The following is a 16842-nucleotide window of genomic DNA, read 5'->3' as shown; positions in this document are numbered from 1 at the left end:
AACTGAACTGAAGAGAAATTCATTCATATAAGCATTTAAGCTGGAATCTTTAGGAGGACCTAAAAACTGTGACCTAAAGTCACTGACAAGGTCTGTTTCTCCTTCAGTGGCAGAGTCCATAAAGACCAAATATACTTGGGTCTTTTGAATTTGGCTCTCTGACTTTTCTTCTTGAGGGCAGAATATGATAATCTGGGGAAAACAGAGGTTCAGGCTGTCTACTGTTGGAGAACTCAGGATGTCAAAGAACACAGATGAAGTTCGTAGAAACAGGGGAAATAAAACAAAGCTTAATGAAGTCCTAGAGTGATCTGGACTCCTTGAACATGTAAGAAGTCATTTCTGTGTTTAAGGTTAATCAGTATTTTCTCATGCTAAGATACATTGTGTGTGAGACTGTGGTAGATTCCAGAAAAGTGATTAATTTATGTGAAAGGCTTTTTTTTCTTTTTGGTCTCTAGGGTTGACACAGGACCAGAGGTTTCCTCCTCACAGCCAGATCATAATCAAAAGTCATGCTGTTTTCTGATTGTGAAATATCATAGCCACAGGGGTCTGGAAAGAGTCAAGGTCAGCATGATCCATAATTCTCCCCAGAAGGCAGGTCCAGATTTCTGGTGAATGTGGAGTCAGAAAAACCATGTTGGATGCATTAAACATTCAATGGAGTGCCAAACCAAGATATCCTGCTATGTCTACTCCATAATGATGATGACTTTGATTTTGTCAGTGGGGCCAGAAATCATTAAAGTCCATTGGCTTAAGAATACTACATTCATCTTCATACTAGGGCCATCCTAAGATACCAGGCTTGTGGTATGGTATCCATGTCAAATGGATCTTTCCATCTTTTAGACTCTGCTTAGAGGGACTCTTCTATAATAATGCTATTATTATATGTATAATAATGCTATTATTATATGTATTATATATATTATATTATATACTCTTCTATAATAATGCTATAATATGCTATTATAATTCCCCTTTCTCCAAACTTTCAACAACCAAATTACCCTTTTCTATGAAGAAAATGGTGTAGGGCAGGGAATGGGAGTAGGAATATGAAAAGAAGAAAATGTGTGCAAAAGTCAAGAGAGAATGAATGACACATTCATTTGTTGACACAAAAATTTGTTAAGTGTGCACCATGCAGCAAAAATGCTTATATCCCTTTTTAAAAAAAATTCTCATAACAATACTCTGTTTCATAGATGAAGAAACAGAGGTTCAATGTATTTGTCTTGCCATTACATAGCCAGGAGATGGGAGAACCTGCATCTCTCTGGTGTCAAATATTATAGTTTCCACTATACCACCACTCTACCTCAATCTACCTTAGTCACACTTTAATGGTCTTTTTCAGTAAACCCTCTTGAGTGTCTATTATATCTCAAGACTATATGAGGTGCTAAACAATGGAAGGTTATGAAATGGTGTATTAAATGCTACAGAATTAAGAGAAATTGAAGAATACAAAGAAGGTAACAATTTTCCTTGCAGTTGACACAAATGGTCATGTGGTCTAAGAAAACTACGGTGAAGGCACAACATTTGTCTTCTTCTTAGAGCAGGGATAGGAGCTTGCCAGGTTAAGAAAGCAAATAGGTGGAGGATGCAGTAGTAAAAAGATGGTATTTCAGGTCTAGGAAGTAAGAACTACAAAAGTAAAAAATTTGAAAACTTGAAACTCCTGATTTATGAACTTCCATGATGCAGTCTCTGAAAATGAACAAAGTCTCTTTTAATGTGTACTAAGAATGGAAGCCTTCACTGAGGGGAAACTGGATTAGTGATACGGAGCTGAACAGTTTGTTAATGATGTGAATGTGCCACCACAATGGACATTTTCCTTAACCCAAGAAAAACTCACAGAGCTGTATTGGGGTGGTGTCAGGGCAGAGTGGAGGTGGGGAAGGGAGAGTGGTATAGGAGAGAGGGTTCCAGAAGTAGGGCAGGTACAAATAGAACTCACTCAGCAACACAAACCTTCATTTGAAAATACTGCTAGAAGGGGGCTTTTCTGGTGGTCCCATGGTTAAGAATTTTTTTAAAAAAATTCTGCTAGAGCCTGGTACGTCTTGTAGCCTTCACCCAGAAGTCAGCCAAAATTGACTCAGTTGGCAGAATTCTACCAACAACAGACTTAATTGTGGTGAGGGATGTTTGTTGGGGAAGGGGAGGAGAATGGTGTTCAGATATTCATGCTATATGTTAAGTGTTAAGAAATGACCTGGTTAAACTGAGGGAAAAGGAGTTTTGAGATGGTTCATCTTTATAAAAACACCTTTTCACTCTTATTATTAGGGCTTTGGAGAGAGAAAAGGAGTTGTAGATACTCCTGGAGGACTATGGAGAGCTCCTTCCTGAACTAAGAACGATCCTAATCTCTACTCTCAGTTCAGTTCAGTGAAGTCACTTAGTCATGTATGACTCTTTGTGACCCCATGGACTGCAGCACTCCAGGCTTCCCTGTCCATCAACAACGCCTGGAGCCTACTCAAACTCATGTCCATCGAGTCGGTGATGCCATCCAACCATCTCATCCTCTCACCCTCTTTTCCTCCTGCCCTCAATGTTTCCCAGCATCAAGGTGTTTTCCAGTGAGTCAGTTCTTTGCATCAGGTGCCCAGAGTATTAGAGTTTCAGCTTCAGCATCAATCCTTCCAGTGTGTATTCAGGACAGATTTCCTTTAGGATGGACAGGTTGGATCTCCTTACAGGCCAAGGGATGCTCAAGAGTCTTCTCCAACACCACAGTTCAAAAGTATCAATTCTTCAGCTTTCAACTTCCCTTATAGTCCAACTCTCACACCCATACATAGCTACTGGAAAAAGCATCCATTCAGTTTAGTCACTTCAGTCGCTCAGTCGTGTCCGACTTTATGACTGCATGAATCGCAGCATGCCAGGCCTCCCTGTCCATCACAAACTCTCAGAGTTTACTCAAACTCATGCCCATTGAGTCGGTAATGCCATCCAGCCATCTCATCCTCTGTCGTCCCCTTCTCCTCCTGCCCCCAATCCCTCCCAGCCTCAGGGTCTTTTCCAACGAGTCAACTCTTCGCATGAGGTGGTCAAAGTGCTGGAGTTTCAGCTTCAGCCTCAGTCCTTCCAATGAACACCCAGGACTGATCTCCTTTAGGATGGACTGGTTGGATCTCCTTGCAGTCCAAGGGACTCTCAAGAGTCTTCTCCAACACCACAGTTCAAGAGCATCAATTTTTCGGCGCTCAGCTTTCTTTACAGTTCAACTCTCACATCCATACATGACCACTGGAAAAACCATAGCCTTGACCAGACGGACCTTTGCTGGCAAAGTAATGTCTCTGCTTTTTAATATGCTATCTAGGTTTGTCATAGCTTTCCTTCCAAGGAGTAAGCATCTTTTAATTTCATGGCTGCAAGTACCATCTGCAGTGATTTTGGAGCCCCCAAAAATAAAGTCAGCCACTGTTTCCACTGTCTCCCCATCTATTTCCCATGAGATGATGTGACCAGATGCCAAGATCTTAGTTTTCTGAAGGTTGAGTTTTAAGCCAACTTTTTCACTCTCCTCTTTCACTTTCATCAAGAGGCTCTTTAGTTCTTCACTTTCTGCTATCAGGATGGTGTCATCTGCATATCTGAGGTTATTGATATTTCTCCTGACAATTCTGATTCCAGCTTGTGCTTCATCCAGCCTGGCATTTCGCATGATGTACTCTGCATGAAATTTAAATAAGCAAGGTGACAATATACAGCGTTGATGTACTCTTTTCCCGATTCACAGCCTTGACGTGCTCTTTTCCCAATCTCTACCCTAGCAACTGTTATTTCCTTTAGTAGGGAAGACCAACTCTTTTCTTCACATTTGTTTTCCCAAATACATTATAGAGCGAGTGCGTATGAGCTTGAGCTTTGGGAGAAGGTTTTCAAGAACTGACTCTACCACTTATGAGCTGTCTAATCTTGAGCAGCTTAATTTACTTATCAAATTCTCACCGTCCTTATCTGTGAAATGAGAGTGATGGATAGTACTTAGTCATGAGGTCTGTGTGAAGATGAAATAAGATAATAGGACTAGAATTGATGTAGCTCTTGAAATATATCAGGTGTTGCTCTTTCAAAATGTTTTACATGCATTCTGCCATTTAATTTTTTAAAATCATGTCCATATCAGGGAGCTATCATTATGAACACCATTTGAGAGGTGAAATAAGTTTCCCAAATTTGCACAAGTATCAGAGCTTGGATTTGAACATAGACTTTTGGACTTTAGTGGTCATACTCATTGGTTACCAGGGAGGGCAGAGCATTTAGGGACATTTGCTAGAAGATATAATCTTGGAATAAAGTTTAGCTAGCTAGAGACTTCCTGGTGGGCTAGTGGTTGAGAGTTGGCCTTCCAAAGCAAGTGTTGTGGGTTCCATCCCTGGTCAGGGAGCCAAGAACCCATATGCCTCATGGTGAAAAAAAAAAACACAAAACACCAAAACATAAAGGGAGCAATATTGTAACAAATTCACTAAAGACTTTCAAAATGATCCACACAAAAGCAAAACAAAGCAAAAAAAGATTAACCTCTTAGAGAGGCCTAAGTTTTTTTTTGAATTCAAATCCAATGTTCAGTATATTCCTCAATATTCGACTTTTGAAGCCTTCATCTTACTTTAACTTTACAGCCACCTTAACTGATTTTCAGTTCTTCACAAATCTCATTTACATGAAGACAGTTAAAATATTTGCTCTTTTCATGAGCTGGCAAATTCAGGAGTGGTGTTTCTTTCAGTTACTGTTTTAAAATGATTTCATTCCAACCAGTGGAAAATAGAAGTCAGCATATCAAACCCTCACAAAAACATCATCCCGCCATGTTCTTACTGTGCTTTTGGAAAACATTCCCACAGCTCCAACAAATTAGAGGTGTAAATATCCATTGTATAATCAACACAGATCTGGATTTTTCTTGGGGTGCATTTTCATATAAGTTCAATTCCATTCTGCTTGTATTAGCCATTGCCCTCAAAAGGGATCCCCAGATGTTGTAAGCATTAAGGTCTAGAATTTAACAGGCTGCCTTTTTTTTTTTTTTCTTCATTTTGAAAGTTTCTGTCAGAGGCCTCAAGTGTGAATGAGGAAGACTGCCTTTCGTCCAAAACCTACCAACTTGTTTCCATGCTATAAAGAGCTGACATGGGGAAAGTTCAGTGAGGGTGTCAGGGCTGCTCTGACATATCTATCATGGTTTGCAAAGTGTGCGATCAGGCTCTTGGCAAAACCCTGAGGAGGGGAACTTCTCCAGCGCTGGCTCTAGCCTGCCATCGCTCTTTTGAGCTTGGCACTTAATGAATTCGTCTTTGGCTTGCTTGCGTCCCAGAGTCAGACTGGAATAAGCTTCATTCTCAATGTAGGGCTTTTCAGTTTTGTCTCTAGTATTTCCTTTGCAATAGAAATTTTATTAACATTCATAAATAAAGTTTTCCACATACTGTCATCTATCTCTTTTTCACCTAACTTATCCCAGATTTTCTGGGAATTGTCTGAAAATGATTCACATTGTGAGTGAACAATTTCCACATTGTTCTTGCTGGTCTCTAACTAGAACCTTGCCCTTGGTTAAGTCAGTGAGAAAGATGTGAGTTTGTTCTCTTTGGTCTTGTTAAACAAACAAACCAAAGAATACATAAAACAATTCTTGGCATCAGTGGCAAGATTTCTTCTTTTTAGAAGATATCACTGTGTGGGAAATGGTGCTGCACTTTCCAAGATAAAATTAACACCTTATCTCAAGAAATAGCGGGAAGAATCTGGACCATATGCCTAGAGAAATTTGGGGGGGTTAGTCCAACACTAGGAAGTCACCTGGTCATGCTGATGATCTTTGTGTTTTATGATCTGAGTCTTGGTTTCAGGAAAGATTATGATCAACATTGACCTTAAGATGAGTACTTACAAGGTACTGAAGGGGCTTGATGTTGCCATTAGTCCTCAAATGACCCCCATAGAATTGCCCCCAGAGATGGTTAGATAGCATCACTGACTCAGTGGACATGGATTTTAGCAATCTCTGGGAGACAGTGAAGGACAGGGAAGCCTAGCATGCCTAGCATGCTGCAGTCCATGGGGTCACAAAGAGCCGGATATGACTTAGAGACTGAACAGCAACAAAAAGCCCTGCGTTAAGAAATTGATGAAACCAAGGCCTGGAGAGGGTGAGTAGGTTTCCCAAGGTCACCTAGCTAGTAAGTGGCAGGTTTAGGACTACAAATCTTTTCTGAGTACAAAATATTTATCTACTACTCTATTCTACTGCTATTCCATCAAACAATATTCTTTTTTTCCCCTGTCTAATATCTAATATCATATCTAATATCATAGATATTCCCCTGTCTAATGCACTTCTACTTAGTACACTGTGTGTGCCCACCTGTATGTACCACATTCAACAAATATCTGTTAATATTTCAAAGCACTTGTTTAAAAAAAAAACTCAATTTTTTTTAGTGGAGTGTAATTTCTTTATAGTGTTGTGTTAGTTTCTGCTGTATAACAGCAGGGATCAGCTGTATATATACATATATCCCTCCTTCTTAGGCCTCCCTCCCACACCACCCCCCATCGTGCCCTCCAGGTCATCACAGAGCACCGAGCTTCCTGTGGTATACAGCAGATTCTCACTAGTTATCTATTTTACACATGGTCGTGTGTATATCAACGCTACCCTCTCAATTTGTCCCTATCTCCCCTTCCCTCACCGTGTCCACATGTCCATTTTCTATGTCTGTGTCTCTATTTCTGCCCTGCAAATAGGTTCATCTATATCATTTTTCTAGATTCCACATATATGTGTTAATATATAATATGAGCTTTTTTCTTTCTGGCTTACTTCACTCTGTATAATAAGACTCTAGGTTCATGCACAGCACTGCAGTATTTCAAAGTACTCATAAATGCATTCTGCATTAATCGTCACATACCATCAGACGGGAATCACAGAAACAGAAACTTACACTAGTGTCATCATAGTCTCTGAGCCAGTAGGTACCTTTGAATGAAGGTCTAAAGTCAGAGGTATGGGTCTGAGTTCAAACTAGGGGGCCCCATTGCAGGCAACCCCTCATTTCCTAGGAAGACTCAAGTTATCCCTGCTCAGACTATATCTTATGTTTGGGGTAAGTGGACCATCCCAGTCTCCAAAGGATAAATTAATGTGGAAAAGCTTCTTACCCATGTGCTATTGTGAAGTAGAAATGACATGCAGAGCCAATTATAGCTCTTATTTTTCTCCCCATCCTGTAGTCTTTATCAGAACCTCCAAACTCCATGTTTTAACCTCTTCTCTGAAGCAGTTGAGCCTCTAAGAGGGTGTGAGAATGCTAATCAATCTAATGTCATGTTTCATTTGCTCCTGAAAACATTAACTCTTCATTTTCTTCATATTTTGTAAATATGTGAATATTTATTACTATGGGGGAAACACTACTGTCTACAATGACTGCAGCTGAAAAAATGATAATAAACATGAGAGATTAACAGGGCTCATGAGAGGAAGCAGATCAGGGATGGTGAACCAGGGTCTGTGGAATGTAAAACAACTGTCATCCCAAGAACAGCTAAAATGTTAGACATGCTAAAGGACATTGTGTTGGCAGAAAATAATGAAAGGGAGTTTCAGATTATAGTGTGTAATTAACATTTGCATAAATATTCATACCAGGGTACTTTGTGGATAGTAGCAGATATTCAAAATATATACACTCAGACACACACATGCACAGTTAAGAGGCTCAGAAAAATGTATATTTATGAACTCATCATTTAAGATCTGCTTCAAAACTCATTTCTGGAGCTAAATCTTCCTTTATTTCCCCTACAAAGAGCACTTGCATTTCATTTCAAACTCTATAGCTTCTCTATTTATGAATCTATATTCCTCTAGAACCTTGGCTTACCTGGCTGTTGCTTCCATATTTCCTAGCAGGTAGGTAGTAAATGATCAGCTCTTATTGTTTAGTCACTAAGTCATGTCCAACTCTTTGCGACCCCATGGACTGCAGCATGTCAGGCTTCCTTGTCTTTCACTATCTCCCAGAGCTTGCTCAAACTCATGTCCATTGATTTGGTGATGCCATCCAACCATCTCATCCTCTCGCCCCCTTTTCCTCCTGCCCTCAATGTTTCCCAGCATCGGGGTCTTTTCCAGTGAGTCGGCCCTTCACATCACGTGGCCAAAGTATTCTTCAGCTTCAGCATCAGTCCTTCCAATGAATACTCAGGGTTGATTTTCTTTAGGATTGACTGGTTTGATCTCTTTGATGTCCAAGGGACGCCCAAGAGTCTTCTCTAGCACCACAGTTTGAAAGCATCAATTCTTCAGTGCTCAGCTTTCTTAATGGTCCAACTCTCACATCTTTACATGACTACTGGAAAAACTATAGCTTTGACTAGATGGACCTGTGTCAGCATATGATCAATAATGATGGTCAAATGAATAAAGATTGGTCAAGGCGAGAATTAAGTGGTTCAGTTTCATTTAACAGATTCTGTGCACCAGACATGGTGTCAGTCACCAAGGAACAGGAATATCTCAGAGAACTTTCAGCCATTTCTTATCAGTGCTCCCAGGTGGTGGCTGGGACTGCATCTTGTTGCTGTCACTTCATTTGATGAGTTGGCCAATGAGTTTTTTCCTTGGTTCTTACAACATGGATGACACTTTCAGGATTTCTGAGGACACAAGGTAGAGAAGTTTGAAAGAAGTACTAGTCTGTGTCATAAATTCTGTGCTTGGCGCAAGTCCAGAATTTCTGGAAAACAGAGAGGAAGAGATCCCAGCTCAGCCTGGAAGACTCAGTAAAGACTTCCAGGTTGTGTGAACTCAGTCTTGAAGGAGTAGGAGTTCCTGGGGTGGGTGTTGGAGGTAAGGTGAGCCTGAACACGTTCTGAGATGGAAAGAGAGATGTGAGGAGAAGCCTGCCAGCAGTCAGCATGGCTCTGTGGCTGGGGTTCCTGTGCTTAGCAGCCTTTGTGGAGGGAAAGGCAGTCCTATCAGGTGAGAGCTGCAGGTTCAGAAGGCCAGAACCAAAACTGTTAGAGGGGCCAGGGAGGAGGCAAGAGGAGGTGAACAGATCAGATCTCTTTAAAGTGGAGAACAGATCAAAGAGTGGAAGAGATCAACTCAAAGTGTAAACTGAAAAGGCTGAGGTTAGAGGTTGGGCTTGCCTTGATCCAAGTCTTGGGAATCCTCTGAGATGGAATACAGGCGCCTTGGCATCTCTCTAGAGACATTGCCCATCTCTAACTGTCCCAAGTTCAGGACTAGGGAGGAGCTGAGGATGCTGCCTCCTTCAGAGCTAGGCCTGCTCACATGGTCTGCATCAAAGAGGAAGAAGCAATTACACCCTGTGATTTGTGTGGAACATTCACAGATGCTTTAAGTTATGCATTTCAGGGTATCAACTCTTAAATAACCCTTCGTCACTTGGACTTTTGCTTTGATTTCAAAGTCAGCTTTATCTAAGTGGTGGCTAAGATCAGCCTTAGCATTCAGTTAGGGTTGAAGCATTACATTTTACTCTCCAAATAATTGGTGAGTTAAAAATGCTTCTAACACTTTATGACTCATACTTTTCAACTGATAGATGAAAAAAACCAAGGTGGGTGACTGTAGATGCCCGATTTAGGGAGAGGCTAAAGTGCCACTGTATTCTCAATGTGATTTTTGGCCTGATACTCTCAAGTCATCCCAGGCTTTCAGCCTACGCCTGAGGTTAAGAGAGCCACATCCATTTAGATTCAAGTTCATTATCTACACGATGTACAGCATCTTAAGTTCTCAGTCATACAGTACTTTTATGTGTTGGAAAGATCTGAGAGTAGGTTTTTTTTGTTTGTTTTGTTTTGTTTTGTTTGAGAGTAGGTTTTGATAGACATGGGTCGAGGTTGAAAGCAAGAGGTTACTGGATAGAGAATACACAAAATTTACTTCTTTTGAAGTTTTATCAGATTGGTTAAATTTGGTTCAATTTGTCAAATATTTATGGAGCACATTACTACATACAAAATGTGGTACCATAGCCTCTGACCATCAAAGATGGGTCTCACAGGCCCCTTGTCCAACCTTTAACAACACAAGGTAAGTACACAGATAACTGAGATGACAGTGCACGGTGCAGTGAGACCAGCTTCTGTGGGGGGAGGGTGTTGAGTGAGTAGGTTTGGGTGTGCTAGTGAGAGAAATAGTGACTTGGGGAGACGGGGAGCTCAGGTCACACAGGAAGGACACCAAACAAGAAGGCTGTGTGTGAAAGTAGCTCTGCCTATCTAGAAAAAGGACCTTAGGTAAGTTATCCAGACCCTAGAGGTGGCTTGCTCATCTCTCAGATAGGGATGACAAAGACTTCCCTTCTCACTCAGAGGTTTGTTATGAAATCCAAATATGTCACTTAATCTTATAGAACTAAAAATATCAATATATCCAGTGCTTACATGCTCTTCTTGATGCAAAGAACTGACTCATTTGAAAAGACCCTGATGCTGGGGAAGATTGAAGGTGGGAGGAGAAGGGGACGAAAGAGGATGAGATGGTTGGATGGCATCACCGACTCAATGGATATGAGTTTGAGTAAACATTAGGAGTTGGTGATAGACAGGGAGGCCTGGCATGCTGCAGTCCATGGGGTCACAAAGAGTCGGACATGACTGAGCGACTGGATCAAACTTAACTGAACTGAACTACATTCTCTTCATTGTTTAGCAGAATCAGAATTGGAACCCAGGCTATTTGATTTATCCCAGGAACCACTAAATTCTGAGAGCCTTTCTGAGTTTTTTTCTTCCCTTTTTTCTGGGATTTGCTTTATTAGAAAAATCTTTGTGATTGCTGTAGGCAGATGCATGTGTCTCTTGATTCACAGGGAAGGGTGGAATAAGGACGAGGAAAAAGATGACACTGTGGGTGGATGATTCTAAATTCTGTGAGTCAAATACAATTCCTGGGATTCTGAAGGTGCTTGGAACCTCTTGAAAGATTGCCTTTCACACTGCATTTTAACTTACACAGTGTACGTGTATTAGCTAAGTGGGCCTGCACTCACATATCCAGTCCCGTCCAAGAGCTGGAGGCTCTTAAAGCGTTCAAGAGAACTCGACTTTTTCTTAACCAATGGGTTTTTTCCAGCCTTACTTGAATGGAATCTTGTAGGAGTTAAGTGATCTTAAAATGGGAAACTAAGCATTGAATCTAATCAGGGTATTCATCACAGGAAACCTTCCCAACAGACTAGTGTTTGAGCAAGTTGCAATGTTGAAGGAAATAAGCGGATCACTCTGTCTGAGTATTCTGGACAGCTTTCCAGTTGTTCTGTTTCAAATCAATTATTCATATTTTTGTTGTGACTGAAAATGGACAGATCTCAGAGGAAATGCTCCAGGGCTTCCCCTGGTCCTGGAAATCAAATGAGAGAAATGTATTCATTGTCTATATTTATGGTTTTATGTCTAAGTTATACCCCCTGTTTGAATCAATTCCTTTCCTCAATTCTTCCCTTTTTTGGTCATGTGACATGTGGGATCTTAGTTCCCTGACAGGGATTGGACTCATACCCACTGCACTGAAAGTGAAGAATCTTAACCACTGGACTGGCACGGAAGTCACCTTTCCCTCAATTCAGATAGCAAGGGAGACTTGCTGAGCAGGCAGAACATTTCGTTAGAATCTCTAGGAGGTGCATGATGCAAAAAGAAGTCATTGATTTTTATGGAGCTTCTTAAATGAATCTGTAGTGGGAGTCCAAGACCAGATACCACTCTAGTCACTTATGAAGGAAAAGAAGCATCCCAGATACCAAACCAAACCTCACATTCCTTCTAAAGAGCTTCCGGTAGCAGACCCAGTCTGAAAATTATAAGTAAGGGTTGGGATTTTAGAGAAACCTCTTCCTCCTCTTTGGTGTGATTGGTAGCAGTCCTGCTAAAAGCATGGTTGTTTTTATCATTCTTTTCTTTTATAGTTTCTTCAGGAAAGCCCCAGGCTTCTGAGGCCAGATTCTGCTTCCCTTGGAGATTTTTTTTTTTTTTTTTTTTTTTTAATATGAGGACAGGAAACATTCATTTGGCTTCTTCACTTTTGTGACACAGTTGCCCCCTCCCCGCCCACGCACCCTCATTTGATACCTCCTGAAAAGTCCTGCCAACATTAAGCAACCACCTTTTAATGTGGCTTTGGCTGAATTTGTCCTAGGAAGTAAGTGTGGCAGAGCACCCCTATCTCAACGACTCCAGCCACTTCTAAAAGCTGAGCTCACCCACTGCTCACTCCAGGGTTCAGAGGTGTAGGCGACAGTGCGCGGTGCTGGGCAGCCTGAGGGCGCAAGCTGCTTCAGCCAGGCAGGCAGGCTACTCCTAAGACTAACACTGCACATTTCAGAGAGGATCTGCTACCTGCTGTTTTTGATAATCATCTGGAAAAATTACAGAATTTATTTAGGGAAATAGAGAAATACATAGCAGTCAAGGGAACTGTTCAAAGTCCTCAAGCCATTACAGCACTGGTAGAAGGTGAATTTCCAGATTTCTTTTCTAACACATTTAATGTCATAAACTGCATTTACTGGCTGTTTAGTTTCAGCTGTTGTGAGGCTTTAGAGCAATTCTAAACGTGTAACATGCTCTGCCACCTCGATTTGTTAAATCTCCACTGAGAAGCTCTGTGGGGTAAGGAAGCTTACTTACTCTGAAAGAAGTAAGTGGGGGCTTCCCCCTACCTTGCAGTAGAGAAAAGTGACTTGTAAAGGAGTTTATGTATAGCCTGAAGCCAAACAGTGAGTTAGTGGGAGACGTGTTCTAGAAAGTCAGCCTCAGGTTCAGAGCCCTTTATATACCTCTGAGCTGTGGTTCTGACCATTAACTGACACAAGCTTGCCAAGGTAAAGCAGTAGACATGCAGAAGAAAAGCAAAAATTATCATGAGATTCACTTGGGTTACATTGTCACAGTATGCCATTCTCTCTGTCATCAGCCCTTTCTGTAAACACAGCCAAGGACTAGTCTCCCCAGATAACCCTCAGTTCAGTTCAGTTCAGTCGCTCAGTCGTGTCTGAAGCTTTGTGACCCCATGGACTGCAGCACGCCAGGCCTTCCTGTCCATCACCAACTTCCAGAGTTTACTCAAAGTCATGTCCATTGAGTCGGTGATGCCATCCAACCATCTCCTCCTCTGTCATCCCCTTCTCCTCCCACCTTCAATCTTTCCCAGCATCAGCATCTTTTCAAATGGGTCAGTTCTTCGCATCAGGTGGCCAAAGTATTACCACCTCCAAAAGTCTGAGGACTGCAGGACTCAGGGCAATGTGAAGGCAGCCAGGTCTTCCTGATTGCCTAGGTGGCGATAAAGAGATACTTGTCAGTGACCACATAGGTCTCTTTTCCATCTTACTCTTTGTACTGGATGGGCAGGCAGACTGTTAGAACAAGTTAGGAGAAATTTAAAATCAAATTTCTAACCTTTCATTCTGTTGAGATATTTTTTTCTAATGTGAAAGAAACTTGGCACTATTTCAGAAAAGGAAAATAATCCAGTGGAAAATACATTTTCCTGCAATCTTTTCTGTAAAAACATCAAAGTCAAGAAAACTAAGTGAAATCATTATTCATTACCTCTAAGAGCCTCAAATTACCTTTTCAGCTTCTTGGTCACTGGGCATTCATCTACCTTTTCCTCCCCTGTGTGAGCAGCAGTGTTGTCTGGAGCATGTGGTATTGGTGCAGTAGATTTATGTGTATTGTAAAGGCACTGAGTCCACCTCACTTTAACCTTCTACTTTAAGGGTCAACCTACTGTAAAGCTACTTTCAGTTTCATAGTAATTTATCAAGTTGAGTCTGCTCCATGCTTTCAGGATTGAGAGAACTGTGGGGTAAGGTGTTCTTATTAATACCCTGTGAATGCCAGTGAGGGATTTCCAGCTGGATGAAAGATTCCTGAAGTGCACTTTTCTGGGCTGCTTTCTCATCCTGTGGAGCACTCACCTATAAACCAGAGCCAAACATGGAATCCTTTTACAGTCAAAAACCATGCTACTCTTAAATCAGCCCACATGCTGTGCAAGAAGATTTTGACTAAAGATTGGTTCTGTTCTGTGCACATAACCATGCTACCATTCCTGTCCCCACTTTTTTTATCCCAAGTGTCAACAACAACAACAACAAAATATACACAATCTACAAGTTGAGAGTATGTTTTATTTGGTGGCAATGTTAGGACTCGAGCCGGGAGACAGTAGCTCAGGTGACCCCGAGAGAGCTGACTCCAAGGGGGTAGGGGAGGAACCAGGCTATATACAAGTTTGCAGCAAGGAGCAGATAATCTGAATATTAAAAGATTATTGCTAATTAAGAGAAAACTAAATCTATCACACATGAAGAGATTTAGCAGTCTTCTATGTATGGGAAGATGCAAGTGTCTGGCCTTGCTGAAACCATTTCTTTCATATGCATCTAGCTATCTGGGGCCAATCCTGCTTTCTTTTATTGTTCACACTGTTGTTGCTCAGTTGAGTCTGACTCTTTGCAACCCCATGGACTGCAACACGCCAGGCTTCCCTGTCCTTCACCACTTCCCAGGGTTTGTTCAAACTATGTCCATTGAATCAGACATGTTGACATACCAATTCCTTGTTTACTGTAAGAGATGGCTGATTTGGCAGATGGCCACCTCTCACATCCCCACCCCCCCAACCCCCAGCTCCTCAGCACTGGGGAAGAAGTAGCTGATGGTTTCCAAATAGCTGGCTTTGTTTCACCTGGGCTTAGAAATTTACATTTGGAAAAGGCTTATTTACTGGTAGAATGTAGAGCAGAAAGTATTTCTGCCTGTAACTGATATCCACTTCAAGTTTTATAACAAGAGAAATATATATACTCTGTGTGTGTGTGAGAGAGAGAGAGAGAGAGGGAGGGAGGGAGGGAGCAGGAGAGAGAAAGAGACAGGATATGTGTATGTTAACCTGTGTTGGCCTGTCTTCTCTATGATTGGTGGTGGTTTCCTGGATCCAATTGAAATGGTTTTTCAAATAATTTTGCCTTGGAGAGCTCAGCACCGGTGAAGTTCTCCATTGGTTCATAGCATTCCCTCAGGTGTTTTTTGAGCCCTCTTCTTCTCCCTTTCTCTGTACAGATACTCAAATTTCTTTGGCGACTAGAAGGAATGGCAGTACCATTTTATAGATTTCCTGAAAATTGATAGATTCATTTTATGTTCTAGAAAAAGAGAGCCAGTAAATTTATCCACTTGCTCAAAGTCACGCTAATGAGTGATTTTATGAAACTTTTGTTCTTGACTCTGTTAGGTAGTTAGAATAGGGAAAGGAGTCCAAAATGGCGGTGGTTAAAAGACCTGGAAGGGAAAACCTGAGAAAATAGAACAAAGGAAGTTACGAAGACTGGAGTGAGAACCTCAGGTAAAACAAACAACACTCCTGCCTAAGCCCAATTTACATAAGACAGGCCCAGGGACAGAGAAACATATAAAAAGAGGAGCCAAAGCTCTCTCTCGCTCTCTCTCTCTCCCTCGCGATGGGGCTATCTTCTGTTCGCTTCTTTGGATCGACGCGCCCTCACGCCTCAAAGATGGATTTTCCTGCTATTATCTAAATAAATAGAACTGTAACACTGAGCTGTAACACTGATTTATTTAAGAGCTATAACATGGTCTGTCCTCCGAGAGCTGTGACCCGCCCAGGGGGCTTCAATGTCTGTCACTCCAAATTTTTGTTGTGATGAGACAAAGAACCGAGGAGCATACACTTGTGTGACAACTCCAAGAGCTGGCAATAAAGCACATACTCTTTCTCTTTCTTGGTATCAGGCTAACTGATATTCAGACTTCTATAGTCATAATTGCAGGTGGTCGTTCATATACTCAAGAACTTCTCAAACAGAAACATCAATCATCTTTTTCAAGCATTGTTCCAGATTTGGCGGCCAATGATCTGAAGTTATAGGTGATGGTAATAATGGTTTTGAGGAGGTATCAGATAATGTCAACACGTGGTCCCTGTATTCTCTGAACCTCCAGTCTATCTGGAGAGACAGAACTCTAAAACATCTTAAGAGCATAGAAAACAACGTGTGTTCCCACACAGAGTGTGACCCAAGTAAAGGAGCAGCTGACTTGTCCAGACAATACTTGTATAGCATGTACTTCTTTCTGGAGCACTGACAAGAATCAAGAAGAAAAAAGCAAAACCTATCATAAGTCAACAGGTTGTCTAAAAGCCCATGCTTGAAAAACATGGGCCCTGTAGATCCTTATTTATCATCTTTGTTTAGATACAGTGTTTACAAAGTGGACTAGAGGGTTTTCCACCAACCCTGGAAACTTTCAGGCTTTTGATACAGAAGAACTGGTTTATGTTTGTTTACTTGCTTTGTTTTTGGCCATGCTGCATGGCTTAGTTCTCCCACCAGGGATTGAACCCCGGCCCTTGGCAGTTAAAGTGCAGAATCCTAACCACTGGACCATAATGGAATTCCCAAGAAGAACTGTTTTTTTTTTTTTTGGCGGATTCTAGTACGATTTTAATAACGTTGACAAGGAGCCAAATTCCAAATGCCCCAGAATTTGGAGTACAGAACCTCAGAGACAAAATAAAAACTCATAAGAGAGTCTTTTAAAACGGTCACAATCTTTAGGATAAAGAAACATTTTCTCGACGAAGGTACTGAGCGCATTTACTAAGAATTAAATGAGATTAAAGACAAGGTGCACTGTGACCTGTTCCCCAAACCGCGGTGATTAGGAAGGCGAGAGTCATGCCGATGATGAAGGCAGGACGCCAGGCACACGTGTGAGCTCTCGTCA

At 41.4% G+C, this 16842-nt stretch overlaps 1 protein-coding gene across 2 annotated transcripts in view; it reads left to right on the top strand.

Moving 5' to 3' along the window:
- SUGCT (succinyl-CoA:glutarate-CoA transferase) overlaps positions 1 to 16842 on the top strand; it is a 727590-nt gene that overhangs the window by 543137 nt on the left and 167611 nt on the right. The window lies entirely within an intron of this gene.

This window comes from Muntiacus reevesi, chromosome 6, assembly GCF_963930625.1.
Source record: "Muntiacus reevesi chromosome 6, mMunRee1.1, whole genome shotgun sequence".
NCBI lineage: Eukaryota > Metazoa > Chordata > Mammalia > Artiodactyla > Cervidae > Muntiacus > Muntiacus reevesi.
Note: the sequence above shows the minus strand (reverse complement) of the source record. Positions and strands in the feature narration are given on the sequence as shown.